Genomic DNA, 22,446 nt, shown 5'->3' with positions numbered 1-22,446 from the left:
CCTGTGATTTTTATCCATGAGCCTTTTCATTTTCCTTGACTCGTGGACTCTGGGATTTGGGGTGGTGGTGGTGCCAGAAAGGGGCACTCAATATGTGAGTCTTCATTGTCTCTTGAGATAATAATAATAATATTCCTATTATTGGCCTGGCAATAATAGTGACTTGCCCAGATTTATACAGCTAGGAGGGTGTTAAATATCCAAGACCAGATTCTCCTGGCTCCAGCGCTTGTGCTCTAAGCACCTGGTCTTCTAGCTGCCCTGATAATATTGTTTTTTAATCAAGAAGCCATATTTCTGTAACATTTTAGGAGTTTTTAAATGTTTTGTTATTTTTTGGTTTTGTATTCTTGTCATTTTCTAACATCAAACTCCTTCCCCCATAGAGCCCTCTCATATTAAAGAAAGGCAGTTGAAGTGTAAGGACACAGTGACACACACATACCTCGGCCCCTCCACCCCCCTAACTGATAAAAAAATGTGATTCTTCAAGTTTTTATATTGGTTTCCTCACAAGATCTTGTAAAGTAAGTAAAGCAAGCTTTATTATTCCCATTTTACAGATAAGGAAACTGAGATTCTAAAGAGTTAAATAATTTGGCCAGGGTCACCAAACTACTAAATGCCAGGATTTCAAAGGATTAGATTAAGAGCTCTTAAAAAAAATACAGCAAGATTTAAGCTGATCTCTGCATCTTCTAAGTGGCTATTGATCAGAATTTCTCCTTGTTTCTGAGGCAAGGTCTTGTTTTACCAAGGTAAAGGTAGAATTGTACTGTTGTGTTTTCCTTTTCATCTACATTCTTGGCCCTCTCCCATTGTCCATAGGCTGCCCTTCACCCTTAAACCCAATTTCTACATCAGAGAATGGAGGTATTTAAAATACCTTTGGTGGAGTGGCAACATGGTACAGAAGAAATTTCAGGGGATCCTGGATGAAGAACTAGAAGGGATCTTAGAGACATTTCTAATTCAATTTTCTCGTACATTTTTGTTGTTTAATTCTTTTCAATCCTATATGATTCTTCATAACTCCAATTGGGGTTTTCTTGGCAAAAATACTGGAGTGGATTGCCATTTCCTTCTCTAGATCATTTTACAGATCAGGAAACTGAGGAAAATAGGCTGAAGTGACTTGCCCAGGTCACATAGCCACTAACTGTCTGAGACCAGATTTGAACTCATGAAAATGAGTCTTTCTAACTGCAAGCCCAGTACTCTGTACACTATGATGCTTCCTAGTTACTTCTCCCATACAAATCATAGATTTGGATTTGGACCTTAGAGGGTATCTAGTACAACCCTCTCATTTCACAAGTTAGGGAGGGAATGCAGGACTAGAGAGTTAGGGAAGGGTGACTTGCCTGAAATCACACAACTACTCTTTAGCATAACTGGGATTTGAACTCAGATCTTCTGACTTTGTAGGGTGGCTAGATGGCATTATAGACCATAGAGCACCAGGTCTGGAGTCAGAAAGACTCATTTTCCTGAGTGCAAATCTAGCTTCAGATACTTGCTAGCTGTATGTCCCTGGGCAAGTCACTTAACCCTGTGTTCCTGATCTGTAAAATGAGCTAGAGAAGGAAATGGCAAACCATGCTAGTATCTTTGCCATGAAAACCCCAAATGGGTCATGAAAATTGGGCACAACTAAAATGAGTGAATAATCACCACCTTTGACTCTAGTTCTGGTACTCTTTCCATTATACTAATGCAACGATTTCCTTCATAAAATCACAGCTTTAAAGCTGGAAAGGCACTCAGATTAACTAGCCCAACTCTTATTCTATAGATGAGGAAACTGAGGAAAGAAGTTAGGTCAGATTTGAACTCAGGTTTTTTGACTCCATCACATCTCCTTACTCTTTTCCCTAACCCTTTCAGAGCACTAGATTGAAAGGTATAGATCTGAGTTCTGACTGCCCATTTACGTATATACAAATCCTTCCACCATTCTGAGACTCAGTTTTATTCTTTTGTAAGGTGATGGGGTAAGACTACAGGGTAAATCTATTTGCCTCTTTTTTTTAATCCCTTCTCCCTATTCCATGCATTTTCTCTGAGTGTTCCCCATACCTAGAATGCTCTCCCTCCTCATGTCTGCTTACAGGCTGCCTTCTAGTATCAGCTAAATCTCATTTCCGTTGGAAGCTTTTCTCAATTCCTCTTAATTCCAGTCTTTCTTCTCTTAACTATTTCCTATTTATCCTGAATATTGCTTATTTGTTTATATTTGTTGTCTCCCCAATTAGATTGTAAGGTCCTGAGACTGCCTTTTGCTTCTTTTTGAATCCCCAATTCTAAGTAGAACATAGTAGGTGCTTTATAAATATTTCTCAACTGACTTATTAAAGTCCTCTTCCCCATTCCCCGGAATTATTCTTTGTCCCCTCTACACTTAGACTATAGCTCAGATCACACTTAGTACAGTGCTTAGTGCATAGTAGGTGCTTTATAAATATTTCCCAACTGATTGGCTAAAGACTTCTTCCCCATCCCAGGGATTATTCTTTGTCCCCTCTGCACTTAGACTATAGCTCAGATCACATAGGGCCTGTCTTCTGGTTTCTGTGTTGCAGAGGATTAGTTTACAGGCAAGATCATAACTCTAATAATAACTCATACGTGGGTAGCACTTTATACTTTCCAAAGCGTTTTCACATCCATTATTCCATCCACCCTGTGGGGTAGGTAGTGTGGGTATTAGGATCAGCATTTAGTTAATGGATAAGCAGGCTCAGATGAATCGTGGGTCTTTCCCAAGATCACTTCACTTGGTAAATTGGCAGAATCTGAATCTTTTCTACAGAGCATGTTCTTTTCCTAGGAAAGGAGTTAGCTGGTCGTATGGTGTATTAAGTGCTGGGCCAGGAGTCAGGAAGTTGTTCAGTCATTTTTCAGTGACTCCATTTTGGGATTTCTTGGTAAAGACATTAGTGTGATTTGCCATTTTCTTTCCCAGTCTTTTGACAGAGGAGGAAACTGAGGCAGAGTACAGTGACTTGCTTAGTGTCTGAGACCAGATGAATCTTCATGACTCCAGGTCCATCTACTGAGTCACCTAACTGACTCAGGAAAATCTGAGTTTAAATGCAGTTTCAGTTTCAACAACAATTAAAGGGGGGTGATAACTATCTATCTTGAAGGGTTGTTGTAAGAATCAAATAGCATACTATTTGTAAAGCACTTAACATGGTTCCTGGCACAGAGTGGGTGCTTTATAAATGCTTATTGTCTCTCTTCCAGGACATTGGACAAAGTTATGGTCAGATCTTCCTCTTAGCAATATCTTTTTTCACCGATTAAATGGAAAATCAGGCACCAAGAAGCCCTGTCTCATTTCCTCTCCCATGAGCTCCCCAAAGAGACTTTGATTTACGATCTCTATATATATCTGTATTTATGATCAGGAACTTTCTTATGGATAGGGTTAAATTGATTTAAAAAAAAAAGCTACCTGTAAATACAGAGGGACTAACCTAAGCTATCCAAAGCCTTGCAAAGGAATTCCAGCAATACCAGGAAAATCCCTTCTCTCTTATGCTGGTGAGAAATGAGAAATTCTTAAAAAAAAAAAAAAAAAATACAGAGCAAGTCAAGAAACATCTTGGCTTGTATAATCAGAATAGTACATTGTGTGTCTCATGCTTAGATCAAAGGGATTTCCATAGTAGGTCAGAGTGGCAGGCTCTTTGACCCCACTTTCCAGGGAGGGCATTATTGGGATGATTCAAGAGCTTCCCAGCATAAAGAAATCCCTTCTCTTCCAAGGAGTCTCCTCATACTCAGTGGGCCAGCGCCAGGGCTTAACCTTCCCTCAAACCCCAGCATTTATTCTCCCCCTATCTCCGGAGTGGTTTTGGCTAATGTGAACCTGTCCAGATAGTCACACCATGGCACGGTGGAAAGAGTGTTGGCTTTGGAGTCAGGGACCCCTAGTTCAAATCCAGATGCTAGGACTTTCTAGGTAGTCATTTAACCTCTCTGGGCCTTAGTTTCCTGCACAATAAAATGAGGGAGTAGGATTGGATGGTTTTCATCCCTAAATCTGTGATTCTATGAATCACAACAAAAGAAATTTAGCTCCTTTAAAAATATGTTCATGGAGTGGCAGTGGGTAATGTTAACGATGGCAGATTTTGTGTTTCTCTGGTGCCATCAGGGACTGGAAAGTTCTGGAGGGCAGGTATCCAGTTAAGGACATAGTGCCCAGTACAGCAAGACTAAGAGGATCACAGACGTAGTTGGTGAAAATGAAATATGAGCAGCAACATTGCAAGCCAGGGCCTGAGGAGCCAAGAGCTTCTGTATTCCATCCAGCCCTGCGGCTCCTCTCCGTGAGCTTTGTTGGAATGAGGGAGAGAAGGCATTCTCTGAACAAAGGCCCCTCGTGCCAGCTTTGTGCCCCAGGACCATCACTGGCACAGAGGAAAAGGGAGGTCCCTTGCTTTGCTCTTTGACCCTTCCTCACCTCTCCCCTTCTGGTACTCCAATCCAGAGTGGTCTTAAGAGCAGACATGGCTTCCAGGGGTGGAGAGCTGCCTTTGATTCTCCCTCCCACTCCCAGCTTCTCCTACAAGGGGCATTCTGAACCCTGGCTGACACCAGTCCAGGATGCTGTATCACCCCCTGCCTGTCTTATATAGGATCCAGCCCCTGGGTGGGAAGGGAGAGATGGCTCTTATCTTAATTGGACCGACATGAATCTGATGGCCTGAAGCAGATTTTCTAGCCCAGCAGACTCATGTAATTGCAACCACTGGGGGTTTGTCAAGCCTGTAAGCTCGCTCTCTCTCTTTTCTTCCTGCGCCACATCCATCTATCCCCTCTCTGCTACCATCATTCCAGCTTTCTGGTACTCTTCTTTTTTCCTTCCTGTTTTCCTTGTCCCTTCCTCTTTTTCATTTCATTGATTTGTTCCCTTTAGCACCCCACTCCCTTTACCTGATTCCTATCTTTCATTTCTCCCTAGGGCCTTCTAATTTTTTGAACTCTTTGCTTTCTTCCTCTCTCAAATCAAGGCATATTTTGGAGAATCTTGTCAGGTCACTGTGAAAAACCATTACTCATTCCATTTTATAGATGAGAAAATTGAGACTCAGAGGTGGAGGAGGGTTGGAGAAAGATGTCTTTGAGACCCAAGTTGAAATTCCTTCAGTTCCCAACAACTGAGTCTTGACCCTCCCTCGTTTTAAGGGTCCTTAAAAAGGACCTTTTGCCCTTTATAGGACCCTATATAAAAAGGGCCCTATATAAAAAGGCCCTTAATTAAAAAAAAAAAAAAAAAAAAAGAAGGGGGAGGGCAGGGAAAATCTTACCACTAAGGGGACCAAGAGTCAGAAAAGCCTAGGGACTATATTGGAGAAGATATTCCAGTCCTGAAGGCAGAAAGACTTCTTCAAATCAGGTCTCAGACACTTACTACCTATATGACCCTAGGCAAGTCATTTCCCCCAGTGTTTGCATCTCTTTAAAAAAATGAGTTGTGAAATGGCAAACTACTTCAGTAATCTCTGTTCAGAAAACCCCAAATGGGACATGACTGAACAACAAGGATTAGGATTGTATTAGAATGGAAGCTGCTTGAGAGCAGGAACTATTTCACTTTTGTATTTGTACTTTTAGTGCCTAGCCCATGACTTGTCACCTTAAGTGTTTTTTCATTCATTCATTCATCCTTGAGACTAGGAATTGTTTCATTCTTTTATTTGTACTTCCAGTGCCTAGCCCAGTGGCTGTCACCTTAAGTGCCTTTCTGTTCATTCTTTTATTTGTACTTCCAGTGCCTAGCTCAGTGACTGTCAAGTGTTTTTCTATTCATTCATTCGTTCATCCTGGAGACTAGGAATTGTTCCAATTTTTTATTTGTACTTCCAGTGTTTAGTCTAGTACCTGTCATCTAACATGCTTTTCTGTTCATTCATTCAACCTAGGGACTAGCAATCGTTTCATTCTTTTATTTGTATTTCTGGTGCCTCGCCTTGTCCCTGTCACCTTAAGTGCTTTTCTGTTCATTCATTTATTCATCCTAGAGACTAGAAATTGTTGCACTTTTTAATTTGTACTTCCAGTGCCTAGCCCAGTGCCTTAAGTGCTTTTCTGTTTAATCTTTTTATTTGTGTTTAGTCTGTTGCCAGTCATCTAAAGAGCTTTCTATTCATTCGTTCATTCAGCCTAGAGACTAGCAATTTGTTCATTCTTTTATCTGTACCTCCAGGATCTAGCCCAGTACCTGTCACCTTAAGTGCTTTTCTGTTCATTCTTTTATTCATACTTCTACTGCCTAACCTAGTGACTGTCACCTTAAGTGCTTTTCTGTTCATTCATTCATTCATCCTAGAGATTAGGAATTTTTCCATTCTTTCATTTGTACTTCCAATGCTTAGCCTAATGTCTATCACATTTTTTTAAAAAAACTTTTCATTCTTTCATTCATCCTTGAGAGTAGAAATTGTTGCCTTCTCTTATTTGTACCTCCAGTGCCTAGCTCAGAGCCTAAGGAGATAGCATATGTAAAATATTTTGCAAACCTTAAAATGCTATATAAATCCTAGCTACCATTATTATTAGGCACTTAATAAAGGCATGTTCATTTATTAAAGAAATGAACATGAACATGGTAGGGAAAGGAGGTCAGTGAGCTGACCGGCCAGAATGGAATGGAGGATCTTTGAAATAGAAAAGGTTGCAATCCATCTCCTAGCGAACCCTTTCGCCCCAGTGAGCCTTTCTCCATTCCTTCATGAGAAGGTGCAGATTTCCCAAGCTAGGCACGTAGCATCCCTTCTCCCGTCTGCAAATCAGCTTCAGATCCAAGTGCTCTCATTTGATTGGCTTGACGCTCAGCCTTTCCTGGAGGCTTACAGCCCTCCAGCCTATAGAAGCCAGGCAAAGGAGGTTTCCATTCAGGAAGATAATACGGAGCTCTTCCTCCCGCCTCTCCGCCTCCTCACTTGCCTTTGACAGGTTCAAGGCACCATTTAAGTTCGCCCTATTTTTATTTCAATTACCTTTTCATCGCAGGTTCAATGGTATTAGCATATTTAAATTGGACCTATTATTATTCCAATTAGCTGTTAAGTAATTAAGTCTAATTTATTAACATCTTCCCCCCTTCCCTACATATTTTTTGGTTATTTACATCCACTGCTAACTAACAATTTTAGATAATTACGTGTCACTCATTTAGTCTATTTGCACACACTTGTTCACACTGGCAGGTTCGTTTGCTATCGTTACTTTCAGCCTCTCTTTTTTCCAGGATGGGAGTAGCAGTGTCATTGTGGAAGGAGTCCTGAATAATCTAGCTGTCCAAGTACCATCTGAATACTCTGAAATTCTCTTAATTTCTGAGTACTGGATGTAACTACACTGCCTAGTTTCTGGGGTAGTTGTGGAGAAGACATGTTCTCTTCTTTATTATGCAAGAGGCAATGTCACCTAGAGTATCTATAGGACACTGAACTTAGAATCAGAAGTTCTGGATTCAAATCCTGTTCTGAAGTGCTTTTCCGGTGACACTGTGCAAGTTACTCTAGAACTAAATTGCCTCATCTATAAAATGAAGGACATTATACTCAAAGGCCTCAAATTTCCTTTCCAGCTCTAAATCTATGATCTGATAATTATTATGCACATGACTGACATCTCATGTGAGGGTCAAATGAAATAACATATCTAAAATTGCTTTCTTGGTAAAGTTTGATGTAAATATCAGCTATTTTTATTTGAGAAATAGTAGCAAGGGCAAATCTGGGATGAAAGCCATGAGATCAGGACCTGTATTACATCCGCTCAAGTTCTTGCTGGGATAATGGTCTCCCCATCCCCACCCCTATCAAGTTCAAGGATCCCACCTTATCTCTGCTTAGTGATGGAGTCAGGAAGATCTGAATTTGAATCTGGTCTTTGACACTTAGTAACTGTGTGTCCCTAGGCAAGTCAACCTCTGCCTGTCTCAGTTTCATTATCTGTATAATAATAACAGTAGTACATAATACTATATAATAATATTAATGTCAATAACATATTAATAACATTATTAATGATATAATTATATATATTATATATTTATATAGAATATATAATATATATTGTATATAATATATATATTGTACATATATATTATATATACTATATATATTGTATAATTATTATTATAGTACATAACTCCCAGGGATGATGTGAGCATTCAATGAGATAATATTTATCCAGAAATTAAGTGCCTGTAACATAGTAGATGCTTAACAATGATTATTCCTTTACCTTCACCACTGTGGGATAGTCTACTTCCCTTTCTCTTCTAGGACTTCAGCAGTGATCCCTGTACTCTTCATCGAAGCTACTAATGCAACGTATTTCTGACCACCAGACTTGTAGAAAGAGCCCTGAGACTCAGGAAATCAAGATTTTTGTTCAAGTTTTACAAAACTAATTAGTTGTTGTGTGACCTTCGGTAACTCCCTTCACCTTTATGTACCTCATTTTTTAAAAAAAATCTATCAAATAGCAATAATAATGTCAGGTCTCCCTGGATTATTGTGAGAATCAAATGAGGTAAGAGATGTGAACATGCTTTGAAAAAGAACAAAGCATTATATCAATATGAGGGATTATTATTATCTTTGGAAAAAATAGATAAGATGAATGAACACAGACCATTAACAATTTTTTTTTCCTATCTCCCACCTCTCCCTTAATCAAAGAAGCATGCTGGGAAGAGGTGGGCTTCTAAGGAAAGGCAGGAAGATGCATGGTAGCTGAGGAATTCCAGGAAGTTATGACTAATGTAAGGAGGTTGATGGGAGAGACAGGAGTGGGTGGAAAGACAACTAGACAACACAAGGAACTGAGTGCTTGATTTGCAATGGAGGAGATCTGAATATGAATTCTACCTCAGATATTTCCTAACTATGTGGCTCTAGGCAAGCCCCATAATCTTTCAACCTCAATTTCCCAGTATATAAAATGGAGATAACACTTAACTCACAGAATTGTGTGTGTGTGAGAGAGAAAGAATCAAAGAAGATAATATATGTCAAACACTAAAAATTTTAAACTGTAAATTTGAGCTATGTTCACAAATATAGGAAGCTAACTCAAAGAATTGCCCTAACTCAGGCATACAGAAGAAATAGCCAGAGAGTGGGCTGGTTAGGAACTCCCACTGGAAAGCAATACTGAACAGAGAAATTTGTTTTTAATAGCTATATTAAGCACTTTTAAAAAATACTTATCGAAATTATTTCATAGTATCAAAATTACATAAGTTTATTTTTTTTCCTTTGGAAATCTAGGATATGCTAAGAATATTCACAAATTTTATTTCAACATAAACAATGTAATAAGAGAGGGAGGGGGATTCCTCATTTACTTTACTTGGTATAGAAATTTAGAACAAATCTATTATTCAAGAAAGAGAGCCACCATGGAGATCTGTTGGCTTCCATATTTATAAACCCCAAATGTCAATAAATGGGTACCAAATATATGGATTTGGATCCAAGACCCCTTGTGGCTTCTTTCTGGCCATGTAGCCTAATAAAATGGTTTCTAAAGAGAAATGGGGAAATGAAAGGAAGGAAAATATAGTGAATTAAGTCTGACCTCAAATCCAGGAAGAAGAGAATTCTAGTCCTTCCTTGTAAAGCACTTGTATGTAGAACACTAAATTTCCTCTGGTACGTATGTGAGGGATACAAGATTTATATCAATAGTCTTGTCCCCATGGAGTGTGTAGTCTAGTACGAGACAAAACAAAACAGAGCTAACTCCATTTGATATATACCAAGAAGTTGATTGATGAGGAACACAAGATATGTTCCATGCTGCTGAAGAGACTGAGGCTGATGAATCCCTTGATTTCAGATATCATGTACTGTTGTTGGTTTTTCAGATGTCCAAAGTTCCACACTAGTGTATTGAGTCCAGGAATTGGGGGCCACTGGGACTCCCAAAAAGGGCTGAACCAGCTCATGTTGGAAAAAACCAAGCAGATTGAAGTTTTTGTTTTAAAGCTTTTTATTTTCAAAACATGTGCATGGATAATTTTTCAACATTGACCCTTACGTAGCCTTGTGTTTCAGATTATTCCCTCCTTTCCCCCATCCCCTCCCCTAGATGGCAAGCCAGGCCTTTCTGAAATCATCCTGCTGATCCTTTCTTATAGAACAATATTCCATAACATCCATATACCATAATTTATTCAGCCATTCTCCAATTGACGGGCATGCACCCAATTTCCAGTTTCTTGCCACTAGAAAAAGGGCTGCCACAAACATTTTTGTACATACAGGTCCCTTTCTTTCCTTTAAAATCTCTTTGGGATATAAGTCAGTAGTAACACTGCTGGATCAAAGGATATGCATGATTTGATAACTTTTTGAACATAGTTTTTGCTCTCCAGAATGACTGGATCCATTCACAACTCCACCAACAATGTATTAGAGTCCCAATTTTCCCATATCCCTTCCAACATTGATCATTATCTTTTCCTGTTATCTTAGCTACTCTAAGAGGTGTGTAGTGATGCAGATTAAAGTTTTTTTTGGGGGGGCAGGGTTCAGCCATGATTGGCCATTACACTGCCAGCCCAAGCATGATAGGGAGCCCCACTCTCAAAAAAAAGATAAGAAGTACATGGGAGCTCTGAGGGGAAGTTATCCTAAGCAGATGAGATCATAGAAGACTATCTGGAAAAGGTAGCATTTACATTGAGCTTTTAGAATCTAAAGTTTAGAGATTGGGTCTAAATTCAATTTCCCATATCATACATCCAGTGTGGGATAGAGATGAGACTTAAACCCAGATTTTCCTCATTCCTAGTGTTTTATCTCTATCCACTATGCCACTTTTCAAAACATTTTCATATTCATTATTATATTCAGTCTTCAAAACACCATTGGGAGATAATGTTATTATTCCCATTTTATAATTGGGGAAATCAAGGCACAGAGATGTTCAAAATGCCTCATATGGAATTGCATAACTGAATGTGTGGGTCATGAAATTATGATTTGCTTATTGTAAATGTTTGATCTGTACACTCTTTAATATATATCCCTGAGGCATAAAAATTTCTCAGGCAAAAAGGGGTTGTGAGTAGAACAAATTTAAGAAGCCTTGCTATAAAGAAAGGTAAAAATAGTCTCTAGACTCTGTAAGTTTGCAGTTATTTTTAATAACATCTTAATTTAATAACATTAATAATGAATATTATCAATCAGCAAATTTTAGTTAATAAACATTTTAATGCTAGAAAATCCTAGTCTCTTGGGCTGTACCTGTTTGAGAGTTTCCTGGGGAAGAAGATAAGTTAGAATCATAGAATCTCATGCTTGGCAGGGACCTCAGAGATCGTCAATACCTGAATCAGGATCTCATCTACAATATACCTTAGTTACATATAACCAAACAAGCTTTTCCTAGACCTATTGTTAAGGAGACCCAACTATCTCTCAAGGGATCCCATTTCACTTTGAGAAAGCCGTAATTACTAGTAAATTTTTCCTTACATCACTCTTACCTTTGCCTCTCATAAACCTCTTTACTTCCTATTTCTGGTCTCTGGAGCCAAGCAGAACAACACTGATTCTTTTTTTTTTTTTCTTTTTTTCTTTTTTCTTTTTTTACAATGAAGGAATTCGTTATGTGCTCACAAGCTTATCTTTTCTCCAGGTCCTTTTCCCCAGTTCCTTTCACTAAACTGATGGCTTGGTCTCTGGCTTTCTTACCATCTTAATCATCCTTATCAGAATTTTTTTCTGGCTTATCTTTGTTCTTCCCAAACTATGGTGCCCAGAAGTCAACAAAAGACTCAGGTATGATCTGATCACGGTAGAATTTAACAGAATGATCACTTCCCATGTTCTGGATATTGTACTATTATTAAGGCTACCTTGGAATAGCATTAATTTTTTGTGCTGCACTATCACATCACATACAACTTACAACTTCGAATCCACAAAAACTGCCAGAACTTTGTCATGTGAACTATTGACTAGTTATACCACTTCCATTTTATATGTGTAATTTCATTTGGGAATTCCAACAGATGTGCCAATCAACCATCTACACTAAGTTGGGCATTAATATGAGTGAGGACCTGGTACCCAGAAGGGGCAACCCAGTCTAGATTGGAAAATGAGCAGATCAGAGTTCCTGTATCAGTCAGTGTCAGGTTCATGTACTTCCAACTTGGATGAGATGAGTATATTTCTAGTCTTAAAAAGAAAAAATAAATAATGGGCATCCTGCCTTCCTTCTCCCCAAACAAGCTCATTCATAAAGAACTAATGTCACCTCCCCTAGTTTCATGGTCTGTAAGCAGAATTAGACCCTTCTATCTCTTACTGACCCCTTTCCCCTTCTAGAAAAGATTCTAAATATTTTTTATTCTTTTCTTCCACCACCGTCATTAGCCTCACCCACTGTACTTACAGCAGATAAACCAACATCCTATAGTAGCATGACATTTTGGGAAGAATTCTGAATTAAGTCCAGAGACTTGATTTCTTGTCTCTGCATAAAACTTGAGAAGTCACTTCTCTTGTTCTCAGTCATAGTTAAATGATTTCTAAGGTCCTTCCTAGTTCTTATACTCTGTAGTTGTAAAGTTCCTCTATAGAAAGGGCATAATCCTCATCTGTCTACTCCACAAGACCATTGTGGAGATCAAATGAGATTTTAAGATTGTATGGTCAAGACTTAGATTAAGAATGGACTTCAGAGATAATCTAATCTACCTCACTTATTTTTAAAAAAATATTATCACTTATATTTCCCAATATATTTCTCTCCCACTCCTTCACAGAGAGCCATTCATCTTTTAATAGTATTTTATTTTTTCTAATTATTAACAATTATTCCAATTATTATTTTCCAATTTTTAACATTTATTTTTACCAAAAAAGTTCCAATTTTTTCTCCCTCCCTTCCCTCCCCTCTTTCTAAAGTGGAGAGCAGTTTGATATAGGTTATATATATGTGCAGTCATGTAAAACATATTTCTATATTTGTCATGGTTTGCGAAAGAAAAAAAAGATCAAAAGGAACAAACTATGAAAAAAAATAAAGTAAGTGAAAATATTATGCTTTGATCTGCTGAGTCCATCAGTTCTGTCTTTGGATATGGATAGCATTTTCTATCATGAGTCCTTTGGAATTGTCTTAGATCATTATATTGCTGAGAAAAGCTAAGTCATTCATAATAAATCATCACATAATGTTGCTGTTACTATGGATAATTTTCTCCTGGTTCTGCTCATTCAATTATTCATCAGTTCATTTAAATCTTTCCAAGTTTTTCTGAAATCTGCCTGCACATCCTTTCTTATTGCACAATGTATTACATTACAGTCATATACCACAGCTTTTTCAGCCATTCCACAATTGATGGCCATCTCCTTCAATTTCCAATTTTTTTGCCACCACAAAAAGAGCTGCTATAAATATTGTTACACATAGGGGTTCTTTTTTTCCTTTTTTATGATCTCTTTAGTAAACCTAATGGTATTGCTGGATCAAAGGATATGTGCCCTTCGGACAAAGTTTCAAATGGCTCTCCAGTAAGGTTGGATCAGTTCACAACTCCACCAACAATGTATTAGTGTCCTCGTTCACAACTCCACCAACAATGTATTAGTGTCCTCGTTCACAACTCCACCAATAATGTATTAGTGTCTTAGTTTTCTCACATCCTCTCCAATACTGAGAGCCATTCCTTATAACTGAGTAATACAGATACAAAAAAAGCTGATATAGTATGCTATATTCAACAGCTCCCCATCTTTGCAAGGAATTGAAGGAGATGCCTTCTTCTATCTTGATCATTGTAATTTCATAGTATTAGACTTCAATTGTTTTCCAATCCTCCTGGTTTAAAAATAAGGAAATTGAAGCCCAGAGCAGCTAGTGATCTGCCTCAGGTCACTTAGATACTAAGGATCAGAATTGGAATTTAAATTCTGGTCCTTTGGTACTTTTGGTGTTTGGGTTGGATTCCATGCTTTCTGAGGTCTTATCCACTGTGAAATTCTAGGATTCTAAATCCAGTGATCCCTTTGCATTGTAAAAATGCTTTTACAAACTCTTAACTATCTGTACAAACATAAAAAGTTGTTGATATAATTGAGTTCTGTTTGATCTACTCCCTTGAGGAAGCTCCATGGCATTTAATAGGCAGCTAAGAGACCGAGTCAGTACTCATAGAATTTAGATTTAGAACATATTTGGAATGAAATCAAATCCAACCACTTCCTGAGGAAACTGAGGCTCAGAGAGTTTGAGTCATTTTCCCAAGGACAGATTACTGCTAAGAGCTTGAGGTAGACTTCAAACTCAGGACATCCTAGTCCCAAGTCCATCACTCTGCTGTGCTAAGCCATTCAGTGGTAAAGACTCAAAGATACCTTTCCTTCAATGGCAGATAGCATGTCAGACTTCTTGAAGCCCTCCTTGCCTACTCCAGCCCTGGTTGACCTTACTCATCTCAGAATCTTTCTGGTGCTTTCTATTCTGGCCTTTAGTTTAGACTAAAGTAGGATTAGGATCTTGTACATTCAAGACTCGCATCCCTAGTCAGAGGGCAGGTATCCTCTCTTCTTCTTCACACAGGACTGGATGCACAGATGGTCAGCACAAATGTGTTGAGTGAATAGATCATAGAGCATAGATATAGACCATAAAGGAAACTTTGAGCTCTTCCAATCCAACCAAACCCTTTTATTTTACAAATGAGGAAACTGAGGCATGAGTAATTAAGGCAATTGCAAAGAGAACATAGTGTTGAAGGTGGGATTTCAACCCAGTCCTTTTTTTAATAGAACTTTTTAATTAAAGCTTTTTATTTTCAAAACATATATATGGGTAATTTTTAACATTCATCCTTGTAAAACCTTGTGTTCCAAATTTTTCCCTCCCATTCCCCACTCCCTTTTCTAAATGGCAAGTAATCTAATATATGTTAAACATTTGTAATTCTACTATACATATTTTCACAGTTATGCTGCACAAGAAATATCAGATCAAAAAGGGGAAAAATGAGAAAGAAAACAAGATGCAAGCAAATAGCAACAAAAAGAGTGAAAATATTATGTTGTGATCCACACTCAGTTGCCATAATCTTCTCTATATCAACCCAGGTCTTCTTGATTCCTTATCAAATATTCTCTCTACTGCTCTTCCCTTTCTCTAAATAGATTAACAGTGGCAGGAATGAGGTTTCAGCTTTGCACTTGGAATGGCTTTCCCAGTTTTTGCCTCCACAAGTCAGAGCTCATGGGATATTGTCACTCTTTGTGGCAGTTTTCTAATTGCAGAGACATAGGGAGTTATCTCAGTTAATCTCAAGGATTTGGAAGGGAGGGTTGAAAGGAAAGAAATACACTGTAATTTGGAGTTCCCAAGTGTTGCTGCTTAGAAGAAAGTGGTCTTATCCTTTAAAGAGGCAAGGCATCTCTCTCCATGTGACCGTTGACTCTGTGTGAATGCATGTGTCTGTATCTATGTCTATGTGTCATTGTGGACAGCTCTCTTTGTGTATCTATCAGTGCGTTTCCAGATCAACTTGATGAATTTGTAGGGAGGCAAACCCTTTTGGGGGGATTTTGATGATATTTTCCTGTGAAGGATATAGATGTGAAAATGGGTTATCTCATTGGGAGGATGGAGAATGGTCTAGTCAGATCTCATTGAGGATGAATGATAAAATTTTAGTATTTGAGGAAGATTTATTTATTTTTATATTTTTGCTGAGGCCATTTGGGTTAAGTGACTTGCCAGGGTCACACAGCCAGGAAGTGTTAAGTATCTGAGGGCAGATTTGAACTCAACACCTCCTGGCTTCAGGGCTGGTGCTCTATCCACTGTGCCACTTAGCTTCCCTAAGGAAGATTTATTTGGTTCAGGCTCCTGTGAATTAGTAATCCTTTTGTTCTGAGTTTTTGAAGGGGATCTTATAGATTTTCATCCATCTGATTAGAGAGGATTGGGGAGTGATGGAGAAAGAGAAAGGATCAAATGGTTTGTAATCATTTAATTAAAACTGTGAAGTTAAAATTTGTAAATATTTGTAAAATATTTAGCACAGTAGCTGGTACATAGTAGTTGCTTAGTAAATGTTGATTTCCTTCCTACTTAAGAGTCAGCCAGTGTTGTAAGATGGCGTATTGTGAGGGGAGAAGGCTTTTTTATGCATAGACTCTCCACATTTTCTAATCTTTGGTAGCTTTGGGTAGAGATTTATTTCTAAGAGGCATGAATTATCTGTGTGATCATACTCATGTTGCTTTACTTTTCTCCATTTTGATTTATTTTCATTTATTTATTCTGGCAAGGCAATTGGGGTTAAGTGACTTGCTAGGAAATGTTAAGCATCTGAGCCCAGATTTGAACTCGGGTTCTCCTCACTCCAGGCCTAATGCTCTATTCACTGCTCCATCTAGCTGTCCAGTTTCCTCATTTATAAAATGAAAGATTTGGACTAAATGGCTTCTGAGGTCTCTTCCAGTTCTAGATCTATGCTCCTAGTTGTATAAGTTCTCACTTACTTGGCTTGAGAAATGGTAGCAAGAGGCAGCAGTGGGTTCTGTCAATTATATGGCCCCAGGAGAGGACATAACATTATTTTCCAGAGGGAGATGGCAGAGCTTCTGGTTTCAGCCTTTGGAGAGTCAGTATTATATGACTTTTTAGTCAAAGAGATTGCAGTTTGGGTTGGCAAGATTTCTTTAACCTTACCTATCTGGAGGATAGTTTCTGAACTGAAAAATCCAGAAGTGATTAAGTTACAGTATAGAAAAAGAAAAATTGGGCTTTGTATTATCCCTAATACTAAATGTATATTTGCATAGTGTCATTCCAAGGGGCCCTTTTAGCAATCCCCAAACTCATTTCTATTAAGAGGAGAATCCAAGCCTTGCTGCAGGGGTCCTCAAACTTTTTAAATGGGGGCCAGTTCACTGTCCCTCAGACTGTTGGAGGGGAAGATTATAGTAAAAACAAAAACTTTGTTTTGTGGGCCTTTAAAAAAGAAACTTCATAGCCCTGGGTGAGGGGGATAAATGTCCTCAGCTGCCACATCTGGCCTACAGGCCGTAGTTTGAGGACCCCTGCAGTTTGGAGTAATACTCTAGAGCTAAACTAATATTAGACAGAAGAAGATCAATTGTATCTGTGTTGCCATGAGTATTTTATGTTGCTTTATAGTTTCTGTGAAGTTAAATAAATACTGTCCTATACCAGATATGCATTATTACTTTGAGTGCTTGCATAGGGACTCCTTTACTCATATATATGTGGAAAATTAGACACAAATTCCATTTTGAGTTCCCTGTAGGAAGCTCTGGGTAGAACAAAACAAGCCAAAGGGATATGATTTGGGAGAACCTAGTCTATATAAACTCAGAATATTGAGTACTGGGGTATGCATCTAATGTGATGTGTATCTGGATGACTACATTTGTGTATGTGTCTGTGTACAACTGCCTGCCATGTGAATGTATCTGAGTGTGTGTGTGTGTGTGTGTGTGTGTGTGTGTGTGAAAGAGAGAGACAGAGAGAAACAGAGTCACAGCGGGGGCGGGGAGAAAGGGAGAGGAAAGAAGGGAAGGGTGTGTATGTGTATGTCTATGTGTGGGGGGGGGGGGAGAAGGGGAGAGAGACAGAGAGAGGGAGAGAGAAACAGACAAACAGAGACAGAGAGGGGGAGAAAGACAGACAGAGAGACGGAGATAGAGACAGAGAGGGGGGAGAGAAAGAGACAGAGACAGAGAGGGAGAGAGAGAGACAGAGATAGAGACAGAGAGGAGGGAGAGAGAGAAAGAGAGAGAGAGAGAGAGAGAGAGAGAGAGAGAGAAGGGTTAAGAGAGAGACAGAGACAGACAAAGTCACAGAGGTGGGGGAGGAAAGAAGGAAGGGAAAGGAAAGGAAGGAGAGAGGGAAGGGTGTATGTGTATATGTCTGTGTGTGACAGAGACAGACAGAGAAGGGGGAGAGAGGAGAGAGGGAGGGAAGAGGGTGTGTGTATATGTCTGTGTGTGAGAGAGACAGAGACAGATAGGAGGGATGGAGGAAAGAGGGTGTGTGTATATGTCTGTGTGTGTGAGAGAGAGAGACAGAGACAGAGAGGGAGGGATGTGTGTGTGTCTGTGTGTATGGCCTCTGCCAGCTGTAGGTTGTATCTGTGTTTGTTTTTCCCAGTGACTTATCACTGGGAGATGGAGGAGATTTTCCTGGATCTTGTCGAGGAGCCCATCATTAACAGTGATGTCTGCCTTCCCCAAATGTGCACCCGACCCACGTATAAATCAAAGGGTGCGATTGTTCACTTAAAAACTGTGATGCGTTATTGAGCGCCAAACACATCCCTCACCCAAGAGCAGATTGGAAAGAAGAATCATGAGTGTCTCTTCTGTGCCTGCCCCTCCGTCTGACTCCTGTCCCCACATTGTGCATCGCCCCCATCTCTTCTGCCTGACTGGGTTGTTCCCCGTGTGCTGCAGTTCCCCCCACCCTGTGCAAGTGCATCTCAGCCTCCGGCCTGGCACCCCATCAATCATCCTGGTGAAGAGACTTCACCGCACCCCGCTGCCTTCCCCGCTCTTCCTCACTGCTGGGCACAAGCTCTTCCTAGACAGGCCTGTTGTTCCAAGAGAATAGATGCTTCAGATTTTCTAGCTGATCTTTGGGATCTGTTACTAGTTCTAGAAAGATGTTTTTCCTTTACACCTAAGTTTGTTCCTTGTGCCCAGGAAGCCTTGGGTGTCCCTTTCTGTGTCACAGTGGTATTGGAGGAAGGAGAGACTCCTGTTTATCCCATCTTACCTGGAGACGCTGTCTCCCTATTAGAATGATTTCTTTGTGAATTGGGAGGACTGTTTTGCTTTTCTATCCTATCTCCAACGATAAGCATAGTCTTTTGCATATAGTAAGCACTTAATAAATGCTTTTTCATTCATTCTTCTTGAACAAGGACCAAAATATTATATCTGCATCTCTAGAAACTCCCAGGCAGTTTCCTTGTCTGGAAAGCTGAAAAAGAAGGTTCTGTGGGAGAAGGAGCAGGAGGGACAGATTCTCTCCATATACACCTCTGTTTCTCATCTGTCATTGACTTCCTAAGTAGCAAGACCAATCTCTCCTTGACCTGTAACATTTAGCATATATGCCTTTGTAATTGACATTTATCAATAAATCAGCAAACACTCTAGTCATTATTAGTATGGATCATCTTTATATAGTATTTTGTGATTTATAAAGCATTCTCCTCAGAACAGTTCTGAGGTAAGTAGCACACAAGTATTATCATCCCAAATTTACAGAAAAGGAAACTGAGACCCTCAGTTACCCAGAAAGTAGTAGCTTCCAGATCTGCATCTAAAAGTCTGTGTTCTTTCTACTATAACACATTGCCCTCATGTGCTCTGTGCTATGGAAGATAGAATATAATACACAAAAAGCCCTGTCCTCAAGGAACCTGGGCATCTAGGTGGCACTATAGTGCACAGAGCTGACCTGGAGTCAGAAAGACTCATCATTCCAAGTTCAAATCTGGCCCCAGACACTTACTGAGCAAGTCATTTAACCCTGTTTGCCTCAGTTTCCTCATCTGTAAAATGAGCTGAAGAAGGAAATAATAAATCACACTAGTGTCTTTGCTAAGAAAGCCACAAGTGGAATCATAAAAAGTTGGACACAATGAAAACAACTCAACAACAAGGGGTCTACAGTCTAGTTTGTTGTACCCATGAAAAAAGAATGAATGTCACAGACACGAGATGGTAAATAAAAAATGAAAGGCTTTGAAGGAGTTTGCAGAAAGGAAAAAAATCAGTAAAGCTCTATCCCAAAGTTCCCATTGCCACATCTCCTGCTTTTCTCACCTGCAGGGTCTTTCTGATTCCACCTTACTCCACTGATGGATGGGATTTTCAATTGATTAATTCCAGCAGGTGATTGGATCTATCTGGGAGCTGTGTCCTGTTTTCTGACTCTTCCTTTCAAAACTGATCTCCCTGTCAGTCCAAAGGATGGTCTGTTTTAATAACCAGGGTCCCTCTTGGAGGATTGAGCTGTTATCTGCATTGTTTTCTTCCCATCTTCCTTATAGAATATCATTTCAATTTCTCTGCAGATCGAGCATTGGTCCCTGTGTCTCATCTTTCCCCACAAATCCTGAAACCACTGTGTCTGTCAACAGTGAGAGATGAGTAGACACTCTTCATGACGTCAGAGAAAAAATATCCACCAGACTGCTCATTTCAGATGCTCCAAATCATCAGGCAGCCCCCGGCTTCAAGGTAAGAGATAATTTATTTGATCAGTTTTGTTCTCTCTCAGAAAGGGAGAGGGGAAGCTGCCTCTCAAAGAAGTAGTCAGTCTACAAGCAGATGTGGTACAGATGTGCAACAAGTCAAGAGGGAACCAGGATAGACACCTCGACTAGAGCTGAAGGGGTTTGCGTTTGGGGGCAAGTGACAGATAAAAAGCCTATCATTTGTTGAATAAATGGTCAGACAGGGTTCGTGCCCATGACCAAAATGAGGTCATTCTAAAGGGAAATCCCTGAAAACAGGTAGGAATGGACAAAGGCAGAAGGAAGAGGACGTGAAGATTCCATCCTGAAATCCTGACTGGAGAAGCATTGGGGCACCTTGAAAAGGTTTCAGAGAGAAAGAATCTGTTGTCTCTGTTGTCTAAGCCCATTTCTCTCCCCCAGGAAGTCAAGACATAAAATGAATCTGAATCATGGGGGGGGGGGGGAAATTAATTTGGGTGAAAAATAACTTTCTCTTCTAGGTAGCGAAGCAGTATAATGAGTAACATAATGAATGAGACTGGAATCAGGAAGAGCTAAGTTCAAATCTTATTGGCTGTATGAGGTGGGCCCCTCAGCTTCCTCAAGTGTAAAATGGGGATAATAGCAACATGTATCTCATATAGTTGATGTGAAGATCAAATGAAATGATATTTTAAAAGTGCTTAGTACAGTGCCTGGCATATAGTAGGTGCTTAATAAATTCTTGTTTCTCTTCTTCTTTTTATTTTTTTAAGGAACATGCATATTCCAGATCTCATTTTAAAGCAAATATATATAAAATGAATCATAGTTCTGGTGGATTCTGTTACAAAATTAAATGCTTCCATGAAGGGAATAATACCTCCCAAGTGACTAAATTAAGAATTGGGGTGAAGAAGGAGTTTAAGGGTGTCATCCTAGTGGCCCTCCAGATACTTTTATACCAGCAGTATTGCACTTAGTGGGAGCTGTACATTTTGCAGCTGTTTAAATACAGCAAAATAAAGGTCCCCAGACAGAAAGAAATCAGCAGTTGAACTTTATTACTCTCCATCCCTAATTTTTAATTCTATTTTTAGTTGTATTGCCTTTGGATTATGTAGATCTATTCATCTCTCTCTTCTTTCACCCATTCACTCAACCATTTGCACATCTACCCCGCCAACCATTTATCTACCCATTCATCCACCCATCCATTTATTCATTTATCCATCCACCCACCCAGCCATCCATCCATCCACCCATCTATCCATCAATCCATTCACCTATCCAATCATTCATCCATTCTTCTACCTACTTTTCTATCTCTTAGGATGCCTTGGGGGCCCATTTCCTACACTATTTCCTATGAATTGGTAGCTTAGTTGACCTTTCCCTTGCTCTTATGGTCCCTGGTATATCTCTTGGTCTTCTGGCAGCTGATGAACTGGCCCAGGCAATGCAGGCCTTATTCACAACATATCTGAGAGTTATTACCAAGAACTACCACAGATCATAAGGGAACACTTCAGATGGAAAAGGTCATTTGTCTTTGAGTTTCCTCTAAGCCAACAATCCTCAAAAAATACATCCAGAAGATCATTTCAGGGGATCCTTGAGGTCAAAATTGTTATCAGAAAAATACCAAGATATTTTCATTTGTAATATGGTAAATATTTATTGATTCAAGCTACATACACAAAAGCTTTTTTGTGGAGATCATTTTTTAAGAGTATAAAAGATCCTGAGGCCAAAAAAAATTAAGAATAACTGCTGTATACCCCCACAAACTTTCTCCCTACCTAAGGCTCTCCTGACATTTAGCTATGATAATCTTCTTACTTGGAGGAAAAAAGAATACAACTGTGAAAAAGCAGAATGAAAACTAGATCTTAGAGTCAGAAAATCTGTGTTCAAATCCTGTCTTTGACATGTTAGCTTTGGACAAGTTCCCGAACCTCTGCTTTTTTAAATCTCTGTTTTTATAATCTGTAAAATGGGGATGACGATTCTTGTATTACCTCCTTTCCCAAACTCCAATACATTCACATATGTGGATCACTTGGTGCACTACTAAGTGCTATATAAATCAATCCATTGACCAACAAGCATTTATAGAACTCATTTGTTAAGAAGGAATGTTAAAAAATAAATAAGAAACATACAAG

General features: G+C 39.2%; 1 protein-coding gene across 3 annotated transcripts in view; it reads left to right on the top strand.

Annotated features, from left to right (window-relative positions):
* The window catches only part of ELFN1 (extracellular leucine rich repeat and fibronectin type III domain containing 1), a 199,995-nt gene that overhangs the window by 94,340 nt on the left and 83,209 nt on the right, over positions 1-22,446 (top strand). For all 3 annotated transcript variants that reach the window (XM_031941260.1, XM_031941261.1, XM_031941259.1), the window contains one exon: positions 20,135-20,300. The gene's annotated coding sequence lies outside the window, so the exon portion shown is untranslated. The remainder of the gene's footprint in view (positions 1-20,134; positions 20,301-22,446) is intronic.

Source organism: Sarcophilus harrisii, chromosome 1 (assembly GCF_902635505.1).
Source record: "Sarcophilus harrisii chromosome 1, mSarHar1.11, whole genome shotgun sequence".
NCBI lineage: Eukaryota > Metazoa > Chordata > Mammalia > Dasyuromorphia > Dasyuridae > Sarcophilus > Sarcophilus harrisii.
The sequence above is the reverse complement of the archived record's forward strand: the minus strand, read 5'-3'. Positions and strand labels throughout refer to the sequence as shown.